Raw genomic sequence first — 14,392 nt, forward strand, 5'->3', positions numbered from 1 at the left:
AAATCTCTTAGACTATTCGAAAAGTTCATGTTTTCGCTTAAAAATACTTTCTTTTTAGCAAAATGACTAAAAATTTTATAGTACTTATCATTTTAGTATAATTTACAGTATGTATTGGCTCGATACAAAAATTGATTAATATTGATATATTTATATTCCTTTCCAATGAGTTCTATATATTATTTCATGGTTGATATTCAAATACAGTAGAACCCTGTTAAGATGATTATGTTTCATATGATTTCTCAATTCCTTTTTACACCACATATATTCATGCATTTCTTAACGCTTAATACTATATGTTGTCACGTTTAATACGCCAAAGCTCTTAGCATTTCAAGAAAAATTGAGATGTTGAAAGTTTTCGATAAAAAAATCACAAACTCAGTCAGCTGCTGAGCTCCACCTATTATTTGGAAAAAACAGGAAATAAAGTTACTGGTTTGTAGACAAAAAAGCGAAATGTAGGTAATAATTTTAAATGAATCCAAAGGCGTGGCTACCGGCAGTATCAATTATCAGTAGATAAAATTTGCAAGGGCATTTTGTGCAGTCAATGAAATCACTGGAAAATTGCCACCAGAATTGACACAACAAGATGTTGATACTTGATTGGCAACGCTTCAAAAATTGCTGCAAATATAGGATCCGCCAGACGCTTATTTATTTTGAAATATGTGGTGCCAATTAAACCCAATATTTTCAAGAGAGGACAATTTGTCATGATGGTAAGCCAGTGGGCACGAGTCAGGATGGTAAGCCAGTCTCTATTTTCTTGTTTTACCATAATGACAAATTGCTAATGCATCAATTTTTCTTTCCAAACTAAAATAAGTGATTATTTTAAATAGCGCTATTTTAATTACAATACTAATTATTTAATGTAATTCATAAATGTATAATTTATTACCTACATTAATCAAAATTAGCACTTATTACATAAGTACGTTATTATCCCCATCTCACATAATAACCCAGAGAAATCATCTGAACAAGGTTTTACTGCATATTCATGATTTGTTGTACTTCAACATATGCCCATTCTTATAACAATACCTCCTTATGAATAAAATATTACACAAAATAAATAATGCACATATGCACAGAAAATAATAACTTATGAATACGACTCTAACAATTCATTTAATTATTCATTAAAATTTTATAACATTTAAGATAAAAATTTATATTAAAACTTTTTATACATGCTACTCTATACAAATAAAACAATGTTTGTACATAAGCGATCATCTCGATCAAGTTTGTGAATAAAAATACAAAAAATATTTCCTAATAAAATTGTGCAAAAGAGGAAAAATCTTTAGTCGAAGAAAAATCTTTAGAAAAAGTTACCATATATATTGAGAAAGTCTAATAATCTATACATATATATATATATATATATATATATATATATATATATATATATATAAAATCCATACATTTTGGCTATAGTCCTAGCCTTCATTTAATAGAGATAAAACCAAATTCAAGACTAAAATATCAACAATAGTGTTTTAGAATTAAAAGCTAAAAAGTGAAAAACACCTATAATTTACATAAATCATCCTGCATTAATATTATAGGATATCCTATACCATAAATCCTTGTCAATCCTATTTTTAATATTAGAATAAGCAAATTGTAAGTATTTTTCTCTTTTTCACTTTATAATTTCACTGAATGAAGGCTAGGACTAAAGCCAAATGTGTGGATTTTAGAATAAATTTTTAAAGAAATTTATCTTTTTCTATTGAAGCCATGCCCCCCATTATTAGACTCTGTCAATACATATGTGAACATTATTAGAAAAAATCCATTGTCTAAAAATACATCAAAAATATGTACAAAAAAAGCATATAGTACAAGTGAGTTCATCCAATTATGCTCTGAATCAAACTTTGAGTCATCATATATGAATAGGTACATGTACCAACAATTCAGATCTCGTTGTGAAACTTTCACTGCACATCTCACATTTAAAGATACCAATCTCATCACCATCATATTCATCCTGATCCAAAATTTCCTCTTTGACAACCACATCTTTAAAATCTGTCACCACGCTTCTCCTATTACCACTGACTCTAGCAGTATTCCTGACACTCCTTCTGACTGCAGACCCTGCTGTAGATTGATTCACTGATGCTGGCCGCTTGACATCCTTCTTTTTCTTTACAATCTCCTGATTCACCTGCTGATTCATCTGTTGATTCACCTGCTGAATAAACTGCTCTTCTTGTCCATTGTTGTTGCTGGACTCCGAATTGAATTTTGGTCTGATTGGACTTTGCAGAATCTGCTCTAGATCATGCACAAGGTCCGAATTAAATTTTTCGATGCCTTTGATGTCTTTTAGGGGACTGTCCATGTTCTGAGTGGTCGTCGTGATGTCTACCTCATTCGAGACAGGCGGAGGCGACGTCTCAAAACTCTGCATATCAGGATCGGGTTTAATTTTTATCGGAGTAGTCATAGACAGAATATTCTCCAAGTCGCTCTGGAGTTGTGCATCAGGAAACACAGCAGGCTGCGGTCTCTCAGCTTGTAAGACGTGGTAATTGACATTCTTAGTCCTCGGTCTATTCCTCTCGGACTTATAAGAATGAAGGACAGGCTGGGTGACTACAGACGATGCCGTCGTCCTGGTGATCAAAGTCTTAGTCTTCTTCTTACCTTCTTGGTCAACTCTCGTTTTGGCCGTGTGGATCATCTTTGGTCTAGAGGACTGTGCCACTTGTTGCGCCAATTCTTTTTTCTTTTTAGACTTGTTGGCTTTCATGTCTTTGACGAGAGTACTGAAACTTTGCATAACAGTTTCAAAACTATCGCAGACGGCCTGGTAGCCATCGTCGTTGTTGGTGGATGTAGAATTCGAGTTTTTCACTTTTTGTTTCTTAGCAGGAGATGCCGATCGGCGACCTGGTACATTAATAGAAAGATATTGCTGGGAGTTTGTTTTATGAAGGACCATCACTACTACACAAATAAAAAACTACAAAAATAGGTGCAAAAAAAACGATAAACCTAACAGCCACCGATTTATACCAAACTTTCAGAAAAACCAATGAAACTTCCAATGCTATCAACAAGATCATCTTCAACAGGCAATGTTATCATGAAGGAGGAATAGAAAAAAGCAAAGAATGAATGAATAGGTCTTAAAAACTATCTGAAAATTGTTTATATTGCTTGAAAATGCTGTGAATCATCTGAAAATGTTGTAGATCATTGGTTCCCAACCTGGGGGTAATTACCCTCGCAAGGGTAAAACGGAGATTCTAGAGGGGTAACAAGGGATAGCACGAAATAGTATTAAAATATCAATAAACAAAATAATAGTAAAGTAAATGAAATAAAGGAAAGTCCTATGTTTGCGCTGCAAGTGGACGAGTCCACAGATGTTGTTTTGTGTTCACAATTGTTGATATTCACATGATACTTTAAAGATGGCAATGGAAAGGAGAAATATTTGTTCTGCAAGTCTTTACCCACTATTACCCGCGGCGAAGACGTATTTCAAACGCTAAACGAGTTTATTATAGAAAATGGCCTGATACACCATTTCGCTTTGGCTATGAAAACGCTTCCACCAGATTTGCTAAACACGTTGTAAAAATTGTTAATCATATTTGAGGCAGCGCTACTAACTCAAGATTGTTCAAAGTTTTATGCGATATAATTGGAGCTACATTTAATGCTCTTTTGTACCATACAGACAGGGCCGGTTCTGAAGTCGTTAGCGCCCGCATGCAACTTTTTTTCTATCGGTTAATTGTTTCTACTGATATCACATTGCAAAATATATACACTTTTTGTGTCTCTGTATCCCTAGTTAAGTTAGATTGTTTTACAATTTATTAAGTATTCTAGTTTTTATATAAATAATAAAAAATATTATAATATATTATAAATTTAATTTTCCCCCCCTAAGGCGTGCGTACAGACCTACGTTGGTTATCAAGAGGCAAAGTTGTAAGTAGGGTTTACGAATTACGAGAAGAAATTGGATTGTTTCTTGAAAATTAGAGGGCACAAAAAGAAAAAGAATATTTTGCAAAAATTAAAGACCAAACATTTGTTCTATAAATGGAGTTGGATAATAGATATATTTTCGTTCACATTTGGTGGTTTTAATTATTTTAAATTAACTAGGGGTAAACTCAATTCCCATACTTGTTCGCAGGGGTAGTGACATTGAAAAGGTTGGGAACCACTGTTGTAGATAGTCTAAAAATACTGTAAATCGTCTGAAGAATTGTAACTCAAACTGGAACTGCCATTGATACAGTTTTTGTAAAAACTATCGATATAATAGAACTAAAACATTTTATGTCTTGCCACACATCATAATCCCATTGCAAATGCAAATCCATTTCTACCCGATCCTACTTCCATTTACACATAACAAGTGCCACTTCTTCCACAAATAACAAAGAATATTCTTTGATACATGCAAAACCATATTAACAACATTGAAAATGCATAATAATATTTAAAATGCAATTAAAAAACAAATAAGTTCATAAAGCAATTAATAAAGTATTATACATACTTCAAAAAATAGTCTTGGGCTCAAAATAAAGTACTACTACTGATATATTGATGTCGCAATTAGAATAAGGAAAACACAAAATAAAATTAATAATTTAGTAATACCACTCACTTGAACTCCTTGGTGAACTAAAACTACCGGTAGCCGTGCTGGGTGATCCATAATCAGTATTGTTCTGCACTGCTGCTGTTGACATGCTCCCTCCTGATGAAGAAGGTGGTACTCTATCCAAATCTTCTAGCATTGGAGAATAATCTGAATACCTAAATAGTAATTCACACACAAATAAATATAAAATATAATATATTTTTGTCTTTGTGCTATTTGCAAAGAGAGGGAGACATTTATAGTAGTTATTAATTATTACCAGACATCACTCTCTCGTTCTCCTTCTGATTCCCTGCGCTGCTTGTCCTTGCGATGTTCACCTTTCCTAACCAGCCTATCAACCTCATAAGGCTTCAATTTCCTGCGACGTTTGTACTTTCTAGGACCAACCTAAAAAAACAAGACATGTTAAAAAAATTTATTAATTGATAGAGCATCATCTTTATATCTATTCCTCCCACCTGAGGTTGTCTTTTCATAGCAGTGTTCATATCAGAATGGTGAATCAGATGCTGAATTAAATCATGTGAGCTGGTGAAGACGTCTGAACACACTGCGCAAGCATATGGAGATGAATGATTGCCTCTGGATGTATCCGGACCACTGTGATGAGATCTGATGTGCTCTCTTAGCACCACTCGTTGATTGAAGGCTCTGGGACACACTGCACAAGCATATGGCTTTTCACCTAGAAAATTTATACAAATTGTATAATACAAACCAAATAGAAATGGATAATAATAATATTAAATAAATGTTTACCTGTGTGAATTCTTTCGTGTTTCCTTTTTGTATTATACAAATTGTATAATACAAACCAAATAGAAATGGATAATAATAATATTAAATAAATGTTTACCTGTGTGAATTCTTTCGTGTTTTCTAAGAGTGCCCCCATCAGCAAAAGCCTTCCAGCAAAACCGACAGCCATAAGGCCTCTCACCTGTGTGTATTCTTATGTGAATCTGCTGTGAACTTCTCGAACCGAATGTTTTTCCTGTAAAAATAATCTTATGTAAATAAATACTGGTACCAGATGGTATATTATAACATTATCAATGGATTTAATAATTGAAGTAAAACATCTAATACCACTTTGGCAGCAAAATGTCTAAAAGTATAATTGTAAATATTCTGAAATTGTTGAAAATAGACTGAAAATGACGGAAATTGTGTGAAATTGTGTGAAATTGTTGTGAATTGTTTAAAAGTGTTGTAAATTGTGTAAAAGTGTTATAAAATGTCTGAAAGTGTTGTAAATTGTCTGAAAGTGTTGTAAGTTGCCTAAAAAGGTGGTTGTTGCCTAATAATTTTATATTTATAAATTGGCTGAAGATGTTAAAAATTGTATAAAAGTGTTGGAAACAATTCTGAAAATGTTGTAAATAGTCTAAAAATGTTGTACTTGATCTGAAAATGTTGTAAAATATCTGAAAATGCAATAAATGATCTAAAGATGTAATATTTTGTTTAAACTGTGTGGAAATTTTTTAAATCCAATTGGAATTGCCATTTATGCAGTTTATGCAAGAACTATTAAAATACAACTCAATTTACAACACTTACAGACAATTCATAACATTTTTGAACCATGTAAAACATTTTTAGACAATTTACAACATCTTTAGACCATTTAGAACATTTGCAGACAATTCGCAACATTTTTATACCATGTACAACATTTTTAGACAATTTACAACATCTTTAGACCATTTAGAGCATCTGCAGACAATTCACAACATTTTTAGACAATTTACAACATGTGCAGACTATTCTCAACATTTTTATACCAAGTACAACATTTTTAGACAATTTACAACATTTTTAGGCCATTTGCAACATTTTCATACCAAGTACAATATTTTTAAATAGTTTACAACATTTTGAGATAGATTACAACATTTTTGGACTATTTACAACATTTGCAAGCAATTCACAATATTTTTAGACCATATCAAATAGTTTTAGAACATTCACAACATTATTAGACCCTATAAAACAGTTTTAGAATATTTACAACATTTTTAAACCATGTACGGCATTTTAAAACCATGTACTATATTTTTAGACGATTATATATTTATTTGATATATAATAGCTATAAATGATCTAAAGATGTAATATATTGTTTAAATTTTGTGGAATTTTTTTTGAATCCAATTGGAACTGCCATTTATGCAGTTTATGTAGGAACTATTGAAATACAATTCAATTTACAACACTTGCAGACAAGTCATAACATTTTTAGACCATGTAAAACATTTTTAGACAATTTACAACATCTTTAGACCATTTAGAACATTTGCAGACAATTCACAACATTTTTATACCATGTACAACATTTTTAGACTATTTACAAAATTTTTAGGCCATTTACAACATTTTCATACCAAGTGCAATATTTTTAGACAATTTACAAAATTTTTAGGCCATTTACAACATTTTTACTCCATATCGAACAGTTTTAGAACATTCACAACATTATCAGACCCTATAAAACAGTTTTAGAATATTTACAATATTTTTAGACCAATTACAACATTTTTAGACTATTATATATTTATTTATTCTTACGTTTAGACATGCTAGGTTGCATATAAGTAGAAAAAACATATCAGAAACTAAAAATGGACATATGTGCAAAAATTAGGCAAGATATAAAACTCAAACATTTTATAACATGCCTTATTTATCATAATCCCATCATATTTGTTATTATAGATTTGGAAATTTCTCTACACAAAAACAGTAAATAAAGATGCCATCAAAACATAAAAAAAACTTGTAAGCATCAATGTTAATAAAGTCTAAAGAAACAATATAGCTTTCCAAAAAATCTAGATTTACCACTACTTATTTTCATTTGCTCATTAAATAAATTTTATTATTATTTTTTTACTTACCGCACTCTCTGCAAGGAAATTGTCTGCCTGATATTGAACTATGAGAATGTCTGTGATTCATTAAACTACGACCATCTGGAAATTGTTCCCCACATATGTCACATGTTACGCATTTGTTGCGATGTGAAGCCATGTGTCTCTTCAACCTTAAAAAAAAATATATTTTACATCTTGATATTGAAAAAAAGATTGATAAAAGTTATAATTTAAATGTAAATTAATTATTACCTAGCTTTATTATGGAAAGTCTTAGCACATTTGCTACAAGTATGTTCTCGTTCCTTGGAGTGTTCCCATGAATGTTTAAGTAGAGCTTTTCGATCTCGGCACTGCTTTCCACAAAGCAGACAGGAATTGGGTGTCAACAAGTCAACATGCAATTGCTGGACGTGCCCCGAAAGACTGGATTCATTGCTGAAGCTCTCTCCACACAACATACACCTAAAAATTTATATAATTATTGAAGAGTAATTTGTTATCATAAAAAAATAAACAGATAAGTTGGAGTTGTGTTTACCTGTGGGGCTGGTATCTTGCATGAGCTTCTGCGTGTGCAAGAAGATCCAAAGCCTCACGGAATGTTTCACCACAGACATTGCACATGTGTCCATCTTCAGTTTCTGATATGTCTTTTCTACTCATATGCAGCCTAGCATGTCTAAAAAGGAGAAAAAATAAATACATAATAGCTTAAAAATATTGTAAATGGCTAAAAATATTGTAAATTGTGTAAAATGTTGTAAATTGTCTGCAAATGTTGTGAATGGTCTAAAAGTGTTGTAAATGGTCTAAAACTGTTGTAAATGGTCTAAAAGTGCTTTACATGGTCTAAAAATGTTGTAAATTGTTTAAAAATCTTGTAAATCATGTAAAAATGTTGTATATTATGTAAAAATGTTGTAAAATGTCTAAAAATAATGTTGTAAATGGTGTAAAAATTTTGTTAATGATCTAAAAGTGTTTTACTTGGTCTAAAAATGTTGTGAATTGTCTGCAAAGATTGTAAATGGTCTAAAAATATTGTAAATTGTCTAAAAATGTTGTAAATTGTCTAAAATGATGTACATGGTATGAAAATTGTAAATTGCAAAAGTGTTGTGAATGGTCTAAAAAGTGTTGTAAATGGTCTAAAAGTGTTGTAAATGGTCTAACAGTGTTGTAAATGGTCTAAAAGTGCTTTACATGGTCTAAAAATGTTGTAAATTGTATAAAAATGCTGTAAATCACGTAAAAATGTTGTAAATTGTGTAAAAATGGTCCAAATGGTATAAAAATGTTGTAAATTGTCTGCAAATGTTGTGAATGGTCTAAAAATATTGTAAATTGTCTAAAAATGTTGTAAATTGTCTAAAATGTTGTAAATGGTATGAAAATGTTGTAAATTGGCATAAAGTGTTATAAATGGTCTAAAAGTGTTGTAAATGGTCTAAGAGTGTTGTAAATGGACTAGACGTGTGGTAAATGATCTAAAAGTGTTGTAAATGGTCTAAAAGTGCTTTACATGGTCTAAAAATGTTGTAAATTGTATAAAAGTGCTGTAAAACATGTAAAAATGTTGTAAATTGTGTAAAAATGTTGTGAAATGTCTAAAAAAATTGTACAATGTAGGAAAATGTTGTAAATGGTGTGAAGATTTTGTAAATGATCTAAAAGTGTTTTACTTAGTCTAAAAATGTTGTGAATTGTCTGCAAATATTGTAAATAGTCTAAAAATGTTGTAAATTGTCTGCAAAAGTGTTGTAAATGGTCTAAAAGTGTTGTAAATGGTCTAGAAGTGTTGTAAATGGTCTAAAACTGTTGTAAATAGTATAAAACTGTTGTAAATGGTCTAAAAGTGCTTTACATGGTCTAAAATTGTTGTAAATTGTTTAAAAATCTTGTAAATCGTGTAAAAATGTTGTAAATTGTGTAAGAATGGTCTAAATGGTCTAATAATGTTGTAACTTGTCTGCAAATGTTGTGAATGGTCTAACAATTTTGTAAATTGTCTAAAAATGTTGTAAATTGTCTAAAATGTTGTAAATGATATGAAAATGTTGTAAATTGGCAGAAAGTGTTGTAAATTGTCTGCAAATGTTGTAAATGGTCTAAAAGTGCTTTACATGGTCTAAAATGTTGTAAATTGTATAAAAGTGCTGTAAAACATGTAAAAATGTTGTAAATTGTGTAAAAATGTTGTGAAATGTCTAAAAAAATTGTACAATGTAGGAAAATGTTGTAAATGGTGTGAAGAAGATTTGTAAATGATCTAAAGTGTTTTATTAGTCTATAAAAATGTTGTGAATTGTCTGCAAATATTGTAAATAGTCTAAAAATGTTGTAAATTGTCTGCAAATGTTGCAAATGATCTAAAAGTGTTGTAAATGGTCTAAAAGTGTTGTAAATGGTCTAGAAGTGTTGTAAATGGTCTAAAACTGTTGTAAATATTATAAAACTGTTGTAAATGGTCTAAAAGTGCTTTACATGGTCTAAAAATGTTGTAAATTGTTTAAAAATCTTGTAAATCGTGTAAAAATGTTGTAAATTGTTTAAAAATCTTGTAAATCGTGTAAAAATGTTGTAAATTGTGTAAGAATGGTCTAAATGGTCTAATAATGTTGTAAATTGTCTAAAATGTTGTAAATGGTATGAAAATATTGTAAATTGGCAGAAAGTGTTGTAAATTGTCTGCAAATGTTGTGAATGGTCTAAAAGTGTTTTACATGGTCTAAAAATGTTGTAAATTGTATAAAAATGCTGTAAATCGTGTAAAAATGTTGTAAATGGTGTAAAAAAGTTGCAAATTGTGTGAAATAAAGAATAAATAAATATATAATAGTTTAAAAATGTTGTAAATGGTCTAAAAATATTGTAAATGGTCTAAAAATATTGTAAATTGTCTGCAAATGTTGTGAATGGTCTAAAAGTGTTGTAAATGGTCTAAAAGTGTTGTAAATTATCTAAAAGTGTTGGAAATGGTCTAAAAGTGCTTTACATGGTCTAAAAATGTTGTAAATTGTATAAAAATGCTGTAAATCATGTAAAAATGTTGTAAATTGTGTAAAAATTTTGTAAAATGTCTAAAAATATTGTACAATCTATGAAAATGTTGTAAATGGTGTAAAGATTTTGTAAATGATCTAAAAGTGTTTTACTTGGTCTAAAAATGTTGTGAATTGTCTGTAAATATTGTAAATGGTCTAAAAATGTTCTGCATGGTCTAAAAATGTTGTGAATTCTCTGCAAATGTTGTAAATTGTCTAAAAATGTTCTATATGGTATGAAATTTTTGTAAAAGGTCTGAAAATATTATAAACAGTCTGAAAATGTTGTAAATTATTTTAACAACTATAAAATTTGACTATACTCTACCTCTTTAATAAATCAACTCGATGAAATGACATTCCACACGTATTGCAATAATAGTCCCCAAATTTGCTGTCCGTGTCTGATAAATCTGACTCATCATCTAAAATTTCAAAAACATTTGCATAAATAATTTTGTATATATTTGTCAAATTGAGTAGTTGATATCTTACCATTTTCTGGTTCGTATTCTGAATTACTGGATTGAATTTGATGTTTATTTCTGGTGTGTTCTCGCAAAACAGCAGCATCCCAAAACATTTCACCACAAGTTTCACATTCAAATGGTGAATCACCTCCATGAATCTATGATAAATAAAATAAATGTTGCTTGAAACAAAAGAATTGAATGTATATATTAACATTGCAATAATATATGACTGTATAATAAAAGAATATTAAAATTAAATTACTTACCCTTGCATGAGATGCCAATGCTTTCTCACGAGCAAAACCTACCCCACAGTGTTGGCAAACAAACGGTTTTCTAGGGTCAGTTACTGGAAACCTTCAATTACATAACAAAAACAATGATTCATCACAACTTCTACATAAAAAAACATGCAGATTATGGTGTTATATATCATTTATCAACTTACCTAGGTTCTAAAGACATTGAATGTGCATAATGCTGCTCAGCAGCTTCAGTTAAAATTCTCATATCCTCATCCATCTCCTCGTAAACAGCCTGGTCTTGTTTTCTTCTGCGACTAATACCAGAAGAATTGCCACTCATCTGGTTATGTTTGTTTGATGATCTCTTACGTTTTGGAACCTCATGAGTTGGAGACATAAAATTGTCACCTAAAACACAAATAAAACAAAACATGAATAATATAAATAATATTTGTTATTGGTTGTAGCATTCAATTACAAACCTAAGTCATTAAGATTATTAGCAATCATATTTTGGTCCTCCTCATGATCATCTTCAGTTGGTGCATAAGCATGACTTTTCAAATGACTCATTAACTCATTTTTATTAGTGTACCTAAAAATTATTAACTTATACAGTAACTTTATAAACAGATGTTTAAAAAATTTTATTAATTACCTTGCTCCACATAAAATTGCAACAATGAGGTCTGTCATTTTGATGAGCAATCAAGGTTCATAAATTGCTTTTTTGCGAAAACGTCTTGAGCAAAAATCACAGGGGTGGGGCCTGATTGACATAAACAATACTGACTGTTTATTTAAATAAATAAGTTACCTAGAGGCTGAATATTCATCTTGATCCGTTGGTAAACTTATATCAATATCATCTTCAGGCTGTTCTGTTGATGCCAATTGGTCTACTACAATTTCAACTCTAAAATAACATAGTAAAATTCAATATTCTTTTGGATGCTATAACAGAATATAAAAATAATTAATTCTACCTATCCTGTCCAGTTTCTTCAACCCACTCATCAGTAATAACTTCTTCAGTGACCTGACACTCAAAATACTGTTGATCATTCTGTCCATTGGACACATCAGCCTCATTCTGCATCTCATCATTAACCTGGTCCTCTTCAATTATATCATTCGACATAACACCAACATCTTGTGCCATGTATATAAGATTCTCTGCAGCCATTTGGTCTAAAGACTGTGATATGCTATGAGGAAGCATCTCTCCTCCAACCTGGATAAAAAGTTACAATTAAAATAATATAAATATGTGAATTATTTATTTATTTATTATGTGAATTCTTACAATGTAATGCTGATCGGGATGTGTTGATTGAATCATCTCCTCCATAGCTATAACTTCTTCCTGTACGACTTCATCATTCACAATTTCCTCTGTACAAACAGTCTCGTGTTGAGGGCTCTGGTCAGAGCTCCAATGAGACACAACCACTGGTCTGCCGCCCGTGGCTACACTCTCATTCCAAGCCTCCATGCGAAAAGCCACTTCTTCGTCATCCATTCTCTTGGGGGTTGGTTAATGTCAGATCATATGATGAACTGAAAATAATAAAAATAATTGAATTAATGCAAAAGATGATAATATAAAATTGATATAAAGTTATTTCATAAAGCTAGACTCTTAATATTTAAATATATCAATCTTGAAAACTTTTTTATAAACAAGTTAAAGACCAAATAACATTTTGTCTTGAATAAATTATATAATCAATTAAGTCAATGATCATTCAAGTAAAATGAATAATATCAAAATTAAAAGCAAATAAAATTTTTGCCTCTGAACTAAAAAAGCCCTTTAGTTTTAATATATCATACTTAAATATGTATACTTTACAACAAATACTAAACTTAATAAGTTTTCTGGCAAATATTTAAGATATTTAATAAAAATGTTGATTGCAAATGCATGTAAAGAGTACAATTTGTACTTTCTTTAAAAAAAGGTCTGGTTATTCTACTATAGTAAATATTAATATGTTATACTTAATATGTCTAATACAACAACAAATACTAAACTTGATATGTTTTCTAGCATATATTTTATATGCATATTTAAAAATGTATAATAATCGATAGCATATATATGTAAGTGTTTAAATTTAATGCTTAAAAATAGTTGTGATTGTTCTACGAAGTTCAAAGTTGTTAACATGTTACACTTAAATATGTTACTGTAAACAGTAAACACTAAAAATGATATATTTTCTTGGAAATATTTGAGATATTTAGTATTTTATAAGAAAAATGTCTATATAATACAAGTAAACATATAGAAGTATGAAATTAAAAGCACAACAAGAAGTATGCAAGTTCTTTATGACCGAATGAACTTTTTGTTCGTTAACAATTCAAAAGCCGCTTAATGTATTTTTTACTGCTATAACCTAAATCAAATTATATCAACTCAATAATTCTTGGAATTATTTGAGATATTTAGTATTTTATAAGAAAAGTCTCTATATAATACAAGTAAACATAAAAAATAGAATATTAAAAGCACAACAAGAAGTATGCAAGTTCTTTGAATCAAGAATTAATTTTTTGCACGTTAACAATTGAAAAGCCCGCTTAATGTATTTTTTACTACTATAACCTAAACTAAATTCTATCAAAATTATAATTCTATAAAAATGTCAAATTTAAAAACAAAGTTGACACTGAAGCATTTTTAGGCCAAACTGAAGGTTTGTTCCCTTAGCAACTCAAAAGCACCCTTAATAATAATTTTATTACTATAACCTAAACTAAATTTTAAAAGTTTCTTTTTTGCAACCTCAATTTCAACATCAAAAAGTCCATTTAAGACGCGTTAGAATAAATTTTAGTATCAAAATCCAATAAATTAAAATGAAGTTACTTTTGCCTCCTTACAAGACAAAAGCGTCCTTAATTTATTTATTTCCAATCATAACCTAAACTGAATTTTAACAATTTTCACACAAAACCTTGATTCCGACATCAAAAAATCCATTTGAGACTCGTTAAAACCAATTTTAATATCAAAATCCACTGAAAAGCTTTGAAAATGAATAAAAACTATTAATTATATCTAAGAAGCGTCATG

The 14,392-nt window shown here is 29.9% G+C and overlaps 1 pseudogene; it reads right to left on the reverse strand.

The window, feature by feature from the left end:
- Positions 1-1,679: 1,679 nt before the first annotated feature.
- On the reverse strand, positions 1,680-14,392 carry LOC113374491 (annotated as a pseudogene).

This window comes from Ctenocephalides felis, unplaced genomic scaffold (assembly GCF_003426905.1).
Source record: "Ctenocephalides felis isolate EL2017-DRISC unplaced genomic scaffold, ASM342690v1 CF-g0.4_SCAFFOLD_00845, whole genome shotgun sequence".
Classification (NCBI taxonomy): Eukaryota; Metazoa; Arthropoda; class Insecta; order Siphonaptera; family Pulicidae; genus Ctenocephalides; species Ctenocephalides felis.